Raw genomic sequence first — 15,290 nt, forward strand, 5'->3', positions numbered from 1 at the left:
AAAAGACCAGCCAGGTTTTCTTACGCTTGACAGATTCAATCTGCTCTGGGATGACTGAATAATTAAAAAATCTAACGTATGACCATCTGGCAGCTGTGAATGCTACACATCCAGACTAGTTCTTCAAATAGCTTTTGTGACCAAACTAGCCTAGTGACTGAGAAGCCTCGTTATCAATATTATATACAACTGTATTAGGAGGTTGATCATCTTCTAATGTACTAATTGATATTTGTGGCACTGCGTCCAAAGTTATGCTTTGGATGCATCTTTATCAAATACCGACTTCAGTGCCAAATTATCTAGGGCATTCTCAGTAGAGCTGATGATATGGGTTATCTGCTAATTGTCCTATTATGTAATGTCATGACAGTGGCAAGCATGAAGCCCCTGGAAAGTCTTTCAAATATTAAGTGGTACTATTGGTTTTATGGATATTTAAGGACTTCTCTTTGTCAATAACACACACAATTTGCCCTGGTTATGAATTATTTACATTCTACATAGCTGAGGATTTTTATATAAAGGACCACATGTGTTTTTATGGTAGGCTAATTTGATTCACATTTGATCATGGAAGTTGCAGTAGCCTACTTCACAAGAAACTTATTGCACTAGCTCCGACCATCACTTTTCTTGTCTGAGCTGAGCTGCATGTCTTTTCCGCATCCACCTTTCTTCTCCAAGAAACACGCCCAAACTCTCAACATCAGTCGTCCGTCAGAAGTCTGCTGCTACTGGTCGAGGTCTGTGGTGGGGGGCGATCCTATTGTATTTGGAACTCAAAAGCTTGAACGCGCATATTTCAACAGCACAGTATTTGTTCAAGGTCCCCTAAAACCAGAGAGAACAGGAGTGGACGTACTTTAATGCAGATCTAACATTTCCGCGGGACAGCTCTGAGATTCACCAACACCATTAATATCCCACTAATTTAGCAGATTTACACCTGTCTTCTTATCGCCAAGACTGGTGACAGTCTGGAACCATCGAGATGATTGTTTAGAATACTTTGAGAGCATATGAAAACAGCCGACCAGAACATTTTCTAGACGACTCGCTCCGGGACAACTCTTCCGGCAGTGTGTGTTGGTGCTTGAGACGGAGAAGCACCTGCTCTAGCCTGCGGCAAGTTGATTATGTGTAGGCGCTTTCTGACCTCTACTGCGTCAGTTTTTGTGCATTTCGCTGCTGAGAGGATAGCCGTGTCCCGAGGAGGATGCCGTACAGGTACAGTAACATTTTGCTGGTTCAAAACATTTTTCTAGACGTGTCGTGCGTTTCACAATGTCGGTACAGCGCTGGGTCCTGACTAGGCTGTTTTCTACCGACTAATTCGTCACTAAGGCATTTAGACAGGTAACTAGAAGGAAGCATAGGCTGTATTGACATATTTTATGTTTTCATCCCAAAGTAACTTAGTTCATAGAAATAATAGGCCTTTGCATTTTCCTCAATAATTCCACCTGTCAGGACAGAGCTCAAATTGACCTTCTAGACATCATTATTTTTGCCCATGATTTAATAATATAATATGTATAAACAAACAAACAAAGGTTTTCTTTTTGTCGGCCTTTCAGTTCACAGTTAAACTAACTTCTGTATTGGACACAAAGTATACTATATCTCCATCTAATAACCATGTAATAACCTCCAGAATTTCAAATATATTTCCACTAAATTCATTTGTAACACTTTATCACCTGTTTATAGTTGATGTATTATAAACATGCACAGCCTCTACAGTATGTGTTTATGCTGTTATTTGCTGTAAATTGCTTTATGAATTCTTATAGCATGTTTTAGTATATACCGTACTATGGGAGTGATAGAGATCACTAAATGCATTACACAGGCAGTTCATAAAAATTGTTGATGATAAAACAAAACGTCATATAGAGATAGCTTTTGAGATACATTCACTTACAGATTGCTTTTTAGGATGTACTCTAATATACTCTATATATACTCTACTCTAAACTGAAGCGCTCATTGACTTTCAACGTGGCACCGTCATAGGATACCACATTCCCAACAAGTCAGTTCGTCAAATTTCTGCCCTGCTAGAGCTGCCCCGGTGAACTGTAAATGCTGTCATTGTGAAGTGGAAACGTCTAGGAGCAACAACAGCTCAGCTGTGAAGTGGTAAGCTACACAAGCTCACAGAACGGGACCGTGCAGCGCGTAAAAATCACCTGTCTTCCGTTGCAACATTCACTACTGAGTTCCAAACTGACTCTGGAAGCAAAGTCAGCACAATAACTGTTTCGTCGGGAACTTCATGAAATGAGAGAGCCCTGACCTCAATCCCATCGAACGCCTTTGGGGTGAATTGGAATGCCAACTGCGAGCCAGGCCTAATCGCCCAACATCAGTGCCTGAACTCACTAATGCTCTTGTGGCTGAATGGAAGCATGTCCCCGCAGCAATGTTCCAACATCTAGTGGAAAGCCTTCCCAGAAGAGTGGAGGCTGTTATAGCAGCAAAGGGGGGACCAAATCCATATTAATGCCCATGATTTTCGAGTGAGATGTTCGAAGAACAGGTGTCCACATACTTTTGGTCATGTACTGTATTTTCTTAGACCTGTTCTCAAAGTTTTCACTTTCATCCAGCAAATTAAAATCAATAGAACCTGATTACTCTGATGTGCAAATAGAGCTCCCATGTCAGACATTTTCAGATCTTAAAACAGGTCTGGGCTTCTAGTGATTGGGTAGGTAGATTGAAGAGGGTCTTTGCTTTATAAACACAAGAGTTAGTGTATTTTAATGTATCATTCAAATCAAATCAAATCAAATGTATTTATATAGCCCTTCGTACATCAGCTGATATCTCAAAGTGCTGTACAGAAACCCAGCCTAAAACCCCAAACAGCAAGCAATGCAGGTGTAGAAGCACGGTGGCTAGGAAAAACTCCCTAGAAAGGCCAAAACCTAGGAAGAAACCTAGAGAGGAACCAGGCTATGTGGGGTGGCCAGTCCTCTTCTGGCTGTGCCGGGTGGAGATTATAACAGAACATGGCCAAGATGTTCAAATGTTCATAAATTACCAGCATGGTCGAATAATAATAAGGCAGAACAGTTGAAACTGGAGCAGCAGCACGGTCAGGTGGACTGGGGACAGCAAGGAGTCATCATGTCAGGTATTCCTGGGGCATGGTCCTAGGGCTCAGGTCAGTTGAAACTGGAGCAGCAGCACGGCCAGGTGGACTGGGGACAGCAAGGAGTCATCATGTCAGGTAGTCCTGGGGCATGGTCCTAGGGCTCAGGTCCTCCGAGAGAGAGAAAGAAAGAGAGAAGGAGAGAATTAGAGAATGCACACTTAGATTCACACAGGACACCGAATAGGACAGGAGAAGTACTCCAGATATAACAAACTGACCCTAGCCCCCCCCCCCCCCCCCCCCCCCGACACAAACTACTGCAGCATAAATACTGGAGGCTGAGACAGGAGGGGTCAGGAGACACTGTGGCCCCATCCGAGGACACCCCCGGACAGGGCCAAACAGGAAGGATATAACCCCACCCACTTTGCCAAAGCAGAGCTCCCACACCACTAGAGGGATATCTTCAACCACCAACTTACCATCCTGAGACAAGGCTGAGTATAGCCCACAAAGACCTCCGCCACGGCACAACCCAAGGGGGGGGGGGGGGGGGGCAACCCAGACAGGATGACCACATCAGTGAATCAACCCTCCAGGGATGGCATGAGAGAGCCCCAGTAAGCCAGTGACTCAGCCCCTGTAATAGGGTTAGAGGCAGAGAATCCCAGTGGAAAGAGGGGAACCGGCCAGGCAGAGACAGCAAGGGCGGTTCGTTGCTCCAGAGCCTTTCCGTTCACCTTCCCACTCCTGGGCCAGACTACACTCAATCATATGACCCACTGAAGAGATGAGTCTTCAGTAAGGACTTAAAGGTTGAGACCGAGTTTGCGTCTCTGACATGGGTAGGCAGACCGTTCCATAAAAATGGAGCTCTATAGGAGAAAGCCCTGCCTCCAGCTGTTTGCTTAGAAATTCTAGGGACAATTAGGAGGCCTGCGTCTTGTGACCGTAGCGTACGTGTAGGTATGTACGGCAGTACCAAATCAGAGAGATAGGTAGGAGCAAGCCCATGTAATGCTTTGTAGGTTAGCAGTAAAACCTTGTGTGTGTAATGTATGTATGTGTGTTTGCATTGTGTTGGTTCACAGGTTTACTCTTGAGGTTTCTCTGTGTTCTCTTTTGAAGGATGATTTAGACAGGAAAGTGCTGGTTGTATTGCACCCTAAGTTTGCTATGTGCTATCCAGTCATATTTTTCCTATGCCAATGAAATTCATGAGTTTTAAGTGATACCAGACCGACCAACACAATGCAAACACACATACATACATACACATTACACACACACACACACACACACACACACACACACACACACACACACACACACACACACACACACACACACACACACACACACACACACACACACACACACACACACACACACACACACACACACACACATTATTATCTATCCTGATGCCTAGTCACTTTGCCCTGCCTTCATGTACTGTAAATATGTACCTCAACTACCTCTTACTTCTGTACATCTGTTACCGGTACTCACTGTATATACTATAGCTCCATTCTTGTGTTTTTTATTTCATTCCTCCTGCGTTAGTATTTTATCGTAAGCAAGCATTTCACAGTAAAGTGTACACAAGTTGTATTCTGCGCATGTGACAAATACAATTGGATTTTGAATTGATTTCGATTTGATATGTAACAATACCACCAAATAATGGATAACATCAACAGATTCTCTCTCTCTCTCTCTCTCTCTCGCTCTCTCTCTCTCTTTGTCTCTCAGCCTCCACTCTCTTTCATTTCCTATGTGTAGGCTCTTTGTTCTGTGTTAGTTTTTATCTCTTTGTGTCTTCCGCTCATTTCTCTGTGGTGATTTAGTTTCATTACTGTCTACAGATGCTTTTTTGCAGTGTAGATTGGCCTGTCATCATTATTCTGCATTTATAATAGGTATTTTGCAATTAGTTAAGTGTCCAACCTCCTCTATAACAGTCTGTGTAAACAAAGACATAAACCACACAGACCAATACTGAATAATGTGCAATGGCAGAATGAACCACGTTAGTATCTACACATTGCAGTACCATGTTATTGGATGTTCAACATGGGTAAAAAGACAACGGCATAACTACCTTAAGCCACCTGCCTCTGTGTTCTCCAGCTCAGTCTTGAACATGGGTGCACCTCAGCCACGCTCATGGTCCTAAACAATATCATAGCCGCCATTGATAAAAGACAGTGCAGCCGCCTTCATCGGCCTGGCCAAGGCTTTCGACTCTGTCAATCACCACATTCTTATTGGCAGACTCAATAGGCTTGGCTTCTCAAATGACTGCCTCGCCTGGTTCACCAACTACTTCTCAGATAGAGTTCAGTGTGTCAAATCGGAGGACCCATTGTCCGGACCGGTGGCAGTTTATATGGGGGTACCACAGGGTTCAATTCTCGGGCCGCCTCTTTTCTCTGTATATATCAATGTCGCTCTTGTTGCTGGTGATTCTCTGATCCACCTTTACGCAGACGACACCATTCTGTATACTTCTGGCCCTTCTTTGGACACTGTGCTAACAAACCTCTAAACGAGCTTCAACGCCATACAACACTTTCTGTGGCCTCCAACTGCTTTTGAATGCTAGTAAAACTAAAATACCCTCATAAAACTGACTATCCTACCGATCCTTGACTTTGGCAATGTAATTTACAAAATAGCCCCCAACACTCTACTCAGCAAACTGGATGTAGTCTATCACAATGCCATCCATTTTATCACCACAGCCCCATATACTACCCACCACTGCGATCTGTATGCTCTCGTTGGCTGGCCCTCACTGCATATCCGTTGCCAACCCCACTGGCTCCAGGTCATCTATAAGTCTTTGCTAGGTAAAGCCCCACCTTATCTCAGCTCACTGGTCACCATAGCAACACCCACCCATAGCACGCGATCCATCAGGTATATTGCACTGGTCATCCCCAAAGCCAACACTTACTTTGGCCGCCTTTCCTTCAAGTTCTCTGCTGCCAATGACCTGAATAAAATGCAAAAATCACTGAAGCTGGAGTCTTATATCTCCCTCTCTAACTTGAAGCATCAGCTGACAGAGCAGCTTACCGATCGCTGTACCTATACACAGCCAATCTGTAAATAGCACACCCGACTACCTCATCCCCATATTATTACCTACCCTCTTGCTCTTTTGCAACCCAGTATCTTTACTTGCACATCATCATCTGCACATCAATCACTCTAGTATTAATGCTCAATTGTAATTATTTTTGCCTCTAGGGCCTATTTATTGCCTACCTCCCAACTCTTCTACATTTGCACACACTTTACATAGTTTTTTTCTATTTAAAAAGAAAATATTGTGTTATTGATTGTACGTTTGTTCATGTGTAACTCGCACTGCTTTGCTTTATCTTGGCCAGGTCGCAGTTGTAAATGAGAACTTGTTCTCAACTGGCCTACCTGGTTAAATAAAGGTGAAATAAATCAAATTAAAATAAAACATGGGCACCAGTAGACTTCACTAGAGAGCTTGATATCCTTCTCCTTCTCAGCAGAAACTGTAAGCAAAGGATGGATCTCATGAAAGGAGTGTCTTTCCCCTCTCCACTCACCTTCCACCCCACATAGGCAACAGTACACCACAGGGATGAACTAAGGGCTGCTGAATTGTCGAAAGCCTAATTTGAGATAATAAATGCCATAATGGCAAACAGTGGGAGGCAGCCAGGGCACCATATTGTTGTATTGATCTTAATGATTCCCGCTGGGTAGGGCTGCAGCAGGGTTCCCAGGCAGGAAGCTGAAAGCTGAATACAGGCCAGTCTCTGTTGACCTTCTGGAGGTAAAAAATGAGGTGTCCTGCTACTGGCTGATGAAACAACAGGCCTGGCTGGAGAGCTTGCCAAGCACTGTAAAACTCCCAGGAAAGAAATATATATATATATAGAGAGAGAGAGAGAGAGAGAGAGAGAGAGAGAGAGAGAGAGAGAGAGAGAGAGAGAGAGAGAGAGAGAGAGAGAGAGAGAGAGAGAGAGAGAGAGAGAGAGAGAGAGAGAGAGAGAGTAAGTAACCTGTCACTCAGAGTTTACAGTGTACTTTATGGTAAATACATTTTCTCCATCTCTCAAAACCCAAGCTAGTTATGTTACATTTTATTCACGTTTGGGTGCAGAAGCACTAATTTAATGTATTTAGTATACAAGATAAACCATTAAAAACATACACAGTAGAAGCATGCCCTTATGAAGCAGTGTCATCATTTCTGATCCATAATAATCCATTGTGTTTGCAGAACAACAACTGAGATGAATTGCTTGCTTGCAATGAATGCAATTAGAGAAAGAGAAGAGATGGGCAAAGGTGTTAAAAGCTGCTGCATATCATGTAAAAAATGTGTCAGTCCTCTGTGCTGACACCCCTATCTAAGTCATCTACCTGTGGCTGGTGAGTTATAGCTAAGGTGACTGTGATCATTATTCACAGACCGATCTGCTCTTCCCTTGCATTCTGTTCCTCTTGGGTCTGATCAAGTGTGCTCTGTTATACCTCCCAGTAATGATTTGTGGAGGTCTGGCTGTGTAACGTCTGAAGGACAGCGGTGCGTACTAGCACCTTCCAAAACAATATCACAATCCACATACTTTGGGCATATGGGTTTCATTCTCAGGATTCATCTGAAGCAATTTAGACGCCCTTCTCACGGGTTTACCATTGGAATCCTTACATTAGAGTTTGTGCTTCTGATTCTCCTTTTCTTTTTTCCAATTGAGCTTCTCTTTCAAACACACATTTTTATTTCACATATGATATAAGCATGGTTTAATTAGAAGTACAAAAATGCATGCCATAGTATTGGTGATATGTTGAGTAGCTTTTGCTACAGGTTTTTGTTTGGATGAACAATGAAAGTGATAGCTCTCCCTCTGTGGTGCTTGTGGTTTTAAAGCCGTTGAATGAAAACGCAGGGAATTACCCCTATCATGGATCCATATTTACTACCAGTGCTCTGTACTGTGTGTAAATGACTTTGGAATGCATAAATAATGACGACGACTACTTCTGTGAGTGATGCCTACGACCTCGCTCCCTCCCGTGTTCCTCATCGTCCCTGTTGCAAGCTCTCGCTGTTCATTACTTATCGTACCCCACCCAGTCTCTGTTGTAGGCTAAGCCATGATAGCGCACCTGTAGCAGGGCTTCTATTAGGAATAGTGAGTGACCTGAGTGGAGGAATGTGTGCTCTGTTATGCACTGTATGTTCAGTCCCATGGAAGACCCAATGCAGAAAGCTGCAGAGAGAAGGTCAACATTCCTAATAACAGGCATAATCTCCTCTATGCATGTCAGTCATCCCTTGTGTGTCTCTGTCCAGCTCTTTCCACAGCTTTCAATCATATGACACAAGTGATTGACTGTTGACTGACCATGTTGGCCACTGGCTGAATACAAACACAAGATCAGATCATTCAAGATCGTTCAAATGTTATACATAAAGTGTCTCTTATAAGATGTAGTTTTAAATGAATGTTTAATTCTGGCATAGATCTGGCAACACAAAAAAAGATTCTGGGGAAGATATTACAATCTCCCCTTCCCCCTTTAAAGCTTCATAAAGTCTCACGCTTGTGAATCAATTGATAAACATCAAGTTTTATCTGATCTGCCTTCCTCTCCGGCTGTGTCCAGGGTATCATTCTCCAGCCTGACCTCTCTGTTGACAAAAATGATGAGAGCAATATTTGTTTGTTGTCTGACTGCAGAGCACTCACTCATCACTTCACAGACAGACAGAAGTTGTGGTGTTTTTTTCCCTTCTCCTCTGTGGCGTGTCGAGTTGCGTCAGGGTTCCGCATTTTCTTGTTTTCTTTTGCATTAGTGCGTCGCTGCTGAAGTCTTGACCGTAAACAATATACACGGTTGAAGCTTGGTTGACTAATGGTATACATAACTAAATGAGAGTCAGGTTCATCAATTTCACAGAAATCGCCTTCCTGGCCCCCATGTCTGCCAAGAATGAGGGGGAAAAGGACAGAGAGAGAGAGAAGGGACTTAATTTCTCTTCTTCAATTCACTCTGCTGAGAACAAGATATGAGAACTAATATATTCTGTAATGTTACCTTACAAGTGGCATCACAAACAATACCACCAAGTCATATGTCTGGTTTAGTGTTTACTACAGTATAAAGACTTTAGATTATTTTTGGTGATTTATGCTAGTGAAACAACATCCCATTCTTGGCGAAGATGATTTGATATTTTTTAGGACGTCTAGACAAGTCTGTCAGTTTTTTTTATGTAGTGATAGAGAACTCTCCTAACTTGGGCCACACAGGAGCACAGAGTTACAGGGATACAGATTTGATCTGTCTGACAGTAGAATACAACACAAAGTGATAGAGAAGCGTGATTCATTTTGAGCTGCTATTCACCGCTATCAATTACACGTTTTATAGGGAGGTGCTCTCAGAGTTGCCATGGCAACCCCATGTCTTTGGGAGAGCTATGCATCCCCTGTAGGGCTTGTGGATGGAGTGCTACAAGTTTTACTGCCCTGTATCATTTTAAAGATTCAAAGTCTTCAGCGTCCAGGGACAGAAACAATAAGCATGAATACTTAGCAGTGTTGGCAGAGCGAGCATAGTGTGTACCGTGGACCCAGTTTCTCCACTGGGTTCTTTCGGCTTAGCTAGGATTGCTGAGGCTATTTCTTGCATAAAGATTGGCTTTGACAATTTTGTACCGAGGCAAGAGTCTTTCAGAGGCAGTCATACAGCGGCATCGGTTCCAGGCCCCGGAGTATTTTGAGTTTAATATTTCCACTTTTCAACAGGAAATTGCCTGCGATAGGACAGTTAGACAAGCCTCTTAGATGGATCCTGGCAAATGAAAATGGATGGGTTGACAACTTGATTCAAGTCAAATAGTATTGAGATACAAATTCTGTACACAGTCTCCTCTGATTTAACCCTCAACCCTGAGTTTACATCCACAGACTGAAACATCTAGGAATCTGCCATCTTGGACATACTGCTACTGGCGGCCAGGAGACGTGAACCTGAAACATACAGAGATGAATGGAGAGACAGGGACATGGAGTCTGGAGTGCTTGATGTCAGTCAGATCTGGCTGAGCCACTGGAGAATGATGCTGATGAGGAGTAATCTAACCGGCCCTCGGACAGAGAAAAATCTCTCTCTCTCTCTCTCTCTAGTCTACCCACTCTGAGTTATGGGCGGCATTTATCTGATGGAGTGCTTAGTTGCTGTTTGAGCCTTGTTTTCAAGTCCTTTTTTCACTTACGTTGTATCGATCTCTGTTGCCAGAGTGTTAATGATGAGTCATACTAATAAATGGGATGACCCACACCGTATTCAATTACCTCCCTTTCTTATAGAGATGGCCCCTTGTAATTGAGGTCTAAGCAGATGCACTTAGAAAAGAAGAACAGCAGGCAAAACACAATTACCCAGATAGCCTTCACACTGATACCAGTAGAGAAGAAATATGGAGCAGAGCAGATCTAAGGTTGTGTAAGTTTATAGTTCTCATTTTTTATTGGTTTTTCTCACTAAAAGAGATGAATGATTCGGTGAAACTAGTGAAATAAAATACTGGCGTGAAACTGACAGGATAATAATTTATTGGAATTAATAGGGGAGCACATGCTTTTTTAATTCTTACGGTGTGGTATTTTCCCCAAGTTGACTGTACTGTAGGTTGTGTTGGGAATGTGCAGTCACAGTTGTAGATGTAATGCCGAGGGCCTCCGGTCAGGCTAAGGGTTTATATACATGAATAATTGAATGTACCGAGGTTGTGTAGGACAGAACTGTGTAACCACAAGGCAAAGTGCTTCTGTTCAGCCCGTCATCACTCGAGACATCTTTTGACTTCATGTAGGCCACATGGAATGTAAAGAGTCTTAAAGTTCTATGTTGAATTCTACTGACTTGCTGTATATTTTTAGAGAGGAGGAGGAAGAGGAGGAAGAGGAGGAAGAGGAAAAGGGCTATGGGATATTCTTGTCAGTGCTGGCCACCCTGTCTGGGTGTGTTATAAGCAGTGGAACTGGGGGGGAGCTGGAGGCTGCGTGACTTTCATCTAATAGCAAGCTGACTAATTCAAGAGAACCAACCAAGGAAGGTTTTAGGTAGAAATGGTCTGGATGTCTCCTGGGCACGTCTGACTTCTCACAGGAAACCAGTTAGAACACCCTGCTGCCCATTTAAACTATGTTCTGGGAAAGAAGTTGACCCAGGACTGCTTTGATTCATGTGAACATCTTTTCCTAATGCATAAGAACGTTGATCACTTAAACCATGACAAAACCTTCATGTTTGATCTCCAGTGCTTATGTGGATCAACGATTACATTTGATTGATTTGTGTTTTGCTTGCAGGCAGTATAACAAACACGAGGATCAAGTTTACATGGTTTCAGAATATCAGTCTACCAGCTCCTCTAAAATGGATTCATTTCATAGCCAGTTTACTCCCTGAATCTCTGAGAGGGCAGACTCCTCTCCTCATAACTTTATTATATTCTCAGGACAGTCTTGTGTCTGATTGCGTATTCAGGTCACCCTGTTGCAGCCCGAGGGGCGTTAATAAGAGACATGTCAGAGGCCATAAAGGCTGTGAAACTGGAAAGTTTCTGCTGTCAAAACAGCAAAATCCCATTAATATTCAATTGGTCTCACATAGCAGAGCTAGGAAGCTACAGCATTCCTTTAGTCATCAATTAGCCCACGGAGTAGGGCACATAGGCTGAGTGACACCCAGTGCTCGCCCACGTCAAAGCCCTAAAATAGTCAGTCAGAACACCAGCATTGTCCTTTAGTTTGACGGCCCTGACTCCAGTGCTGCCCTACCACCAATAATAATTAGAGAACAATAAGAGAATGATGCTGTTGAGGACACTGTTTTGAATAGACAATGCAATCTGTTGCATGCATTTGAATAAGATATTCAACATTAGGTTAATGCAATAGACTGCAGGCCCTTTCTTAAGGCCGACAGGTGAAGGAAGAGCTGCTAGATCATCTTAACTCCAACTCTTACTGGCATCTGATTAACTATGTTAGAACAACTATGTTCTAACTATGTTATGGAGCATAATGGTTTAACATAGACTAAACAAGTATCCTAGATTTTAGTGACGTGTTTGTAGAAGGTAGTGGGTCGTTCCACCAATTCAGTGCCTTTTGTTTAAGAACGAAAAATAACCGATCCTCAGCACTAATTACTTGTTACTTCTGTGAACTGTCATTATCCTCCCCCCTCACGAGGGACAGAAATGAGAAAATATCTTAAAGATATGTGGGTTTTTGGTAATGGACTTACAAGGCAAAAGTTACTGCTTCTTACAGAAGGTAAATAATTGATCCAAAACTAAATATGTGTTGATATTAGTTGTCAGTGGTTTTTACGTCAACATTATTGTGTGTTGATGTACACTGAGTGTACAAAACATTAAGAATCCCTTCCACAAGGTGAAGAAAGCTTTCCACAGGGATGCTGGCCTATGTTGACTCCAATGCTTCTCACAGTTGTGTTGAGTAGACTGGATGTCCTTTGGGTGGTGGACCATACACACGGGAAACTGCGTGAAAAACTCAGCAGCGTTGCAGTTCTTGACATAAACCGGTGCGCCTGGCACCTACTACCATACCCCATTCAAAGGCACTTCAATATTTTGTGTTGGCCATTCAAAATGGCACACATACACAATTCATGTCTCAATTGTCTCAAGGCTTAAAAATCCTTCTTTAACCTGTCTCCTCCCCTTCATCTACACTGATTGAAGTGGATTAAACAAGTGACATCAATAAGGGATCATAGCATTCACCTGGTTTGTCTATGCCATGGAAACAGCAGATGTTCCTAATGTTTTGCACACTTAGTGTATTTCTGATACCTTTTAAGGCTTTTTCTGTTAGATGTTTTCTAAGATCCCTTTCTATCTGTTTATCCAGAAAACAAAGCCTTTACTTATGCCTAATTTGTAAGATGGAAAATGGTTGAAAATGTATATACTGTATGCCTTAATTTCCCCCAAATATGGACTCTTACTGTAACTTTCATTTGACACCCAATTTGATATGCTCCTATGAACTTCCCATGTTGGTGCTCAAGGGTCCTTTTTGATGGAAATGCCTTGCTACAGCAAACAATATTACTATCATAAGATCATTACCCTCAAGCAGAACTATCAGGGACCTCGACTTAAAGTACTCTGACACTGTTGGCTTTTTGAAATATTAAAATCATCCTGAAAGCAAAAACTGTCACTTTTGCTTAGAAACTCATGTTCTCACTCGGCCAAACGTAAAGTTTTGTGTCTGAGCCCTCTCCAGGCCTGAGAGTGCAGTGCCCTTGCCCTTGCCAGTTAAATAAAGGTTAAATAAAAAATCTAAATTAAAACAAGACTCACCTAATGCGTTTCAATGTCAGATCCCACAATTACAAATACTCCCCTTCCCTCTACTTTTTGGCGCATGTGCTCAAGTATTAATGTGCAGGGTTGTTTCATGGCTAGCTTTATTTTTTGTATTTTTTTTGTTGTGTCTCCTAATAAAGTGGAAATAACCACACTCAAATGCAGTATTCAATTTGGGAATATTAGTGTGTAACATTTGCTGAAACTGTTCCAGTGCACCTCTTGCACTCCTCTGCTCTCTCAGATGCACACACAATCCATCATTACATTTTTTGTCACGGATAGAATGAGGTGCAAGTGGAGCTTGGCACAAGTCAAGGTACAGTACATCCTCCGGGATGTAACCTACAGGTTTTTATCCTCTCAGAGCTGCAGCCTTGCCTGCTGCATAACCTGCTTCTTAAGCTTACTGAAAATAATTCAGTTTTTAGTCATTTTTGTTTCGACATCTCTGTGCTCACACATTGTAAGCATGTTCCATGGTTGTATCCAGTCTCTCTCTCTCTCTCTCTCTCTCTCTCTCTCTCTCTCTCTCTCTCTCTCTCTCTCTCTCTCTCTCTCTCTCTCTCTCTCTCTCTCTCTCTCTCTCTCTCTCTCAAATGGCGTTTTCCTGAGCTGTGTAATATCCCAGAGGTCTCAATTGTAAGTGTTGATGGTCTTTTAGTCTTCAAAGCGGTTCTGTTGACTTTCTGTTTCTCTGTTTACTCCACAACACTGCATCAGCCATCCAGTTTGGCCCTTTCCGCTGCATACAATTGTGTTTTTACACAACATCACATTTGCTGGGTTGTCTTTTAAATTTGCTGTACTAATTATATTATATGCAGAAATCTGACCTAATGCTAATGTACCAAAACACTGTAACCAACACAACAATGTAACTACAGTAGAAGAAAAGTACACTGTTCAAGCTTTAGGTTCATTCAATTGCTTCACTACTTACCCTAGACTCTGCTACTTACACATGCAGTGTTGAGTTCATATGAACACAATACATGCATGAACTGGGATGTATTTTTAATTATTCCATGTTTCTCTCTGCGTTTTGGATGATGTGGTAGGTGGTGGGGGGTAAAAGCTGAGGCAGCAGACAAAAAGGCCTTGAGAATAACAGTTTGCGTTGAGCACCGGAGCTGATGACCTCAGGGTCAACAAATGCATTTGCAGGTCATAGGTGCTCTCCATCTCCGACAGCCACTTCCATTAAGCAGCGGACAGCTGAGCGTCTTCCAAGATTAGGTGCAGCCTCTGCATCGCAAGGTGCAATGGAGATGAGGAGGATGTAGGGTGGGAGTAAGGGAGGGGGGTATGGACACGGACCGGGGGGAGATGGACTGGGGGTTGCAGCGAGCGAGGTCATCCATTCTGGAGCTCTAGCTACTGTCTAGGTCAGTAGATGTACATATATACACTACCGGTCAAAAGTTTTAGAACACCTACTCATTCATGGATTTTTCTTTATTTTTACTATTTTCCTACATTGTAGAATAATAGTGAAGACATCAAAACTATGAAATAACATATATGGAATCATGTAGTAACCAAAAAAAGTGTTAAACAAATCAAAATGTTTTTTATTTGAGATTCTTCGAATAGCCACCCTTTGCCTTGATGACAGCTTTGCACACACTTCTACAATATAGAAAATAGTAAAAATAAGAGTGAGTAGATTTGATTTAGTGGTTCTCTCTAAATCAATACGCATGACTAATCCAGCTCCAGAACCAGCTGTTGAGCCAGCTGGCTAATCTTTTGAATACGGTG

General features: G+C 42.5%; 1 protein-coding gene across 1 annotated transcript in view; it reads left to right on the top strand.

Moving 5' to 3' along the window:
- The first annotated feature begins 828 nt into the window (after positions 1–828).
- The window catches only part of LOC139415557 (heparan sulfate glucosamine 3-O-sulfotransferase 5-like), an 80,935-nt gene continuing 66,473 nt past the window's right edge, over positions 829–15,290 (top strand). Inside the window, exon 1 of the mRNA XM_071163666.1 lies at positions 829–1,230. The gene's annotated coding sequence lies outside the window, so the exon portion shown is untranslated. The remainder of the gene's footprint in view (positions 1,231–15,290) is intronic.

This window comes from Oncorhynchus clarkii, chromosome 8 (assembly GCF_045791955.1).
Source record: "Oncorhynchus clarkii lewisi isolate Uvic-CL-2024 chromosome 8, UVic_Ocla_1.0, whole genome shotgun sequence".
NCBI classification, from domain to species: Eukaryota; Metazoa; Chordata; class Actinopteri; order Salmoniformes; family Salmonidae; genus Oncorhynchus; species Oncorhynchus clarkii.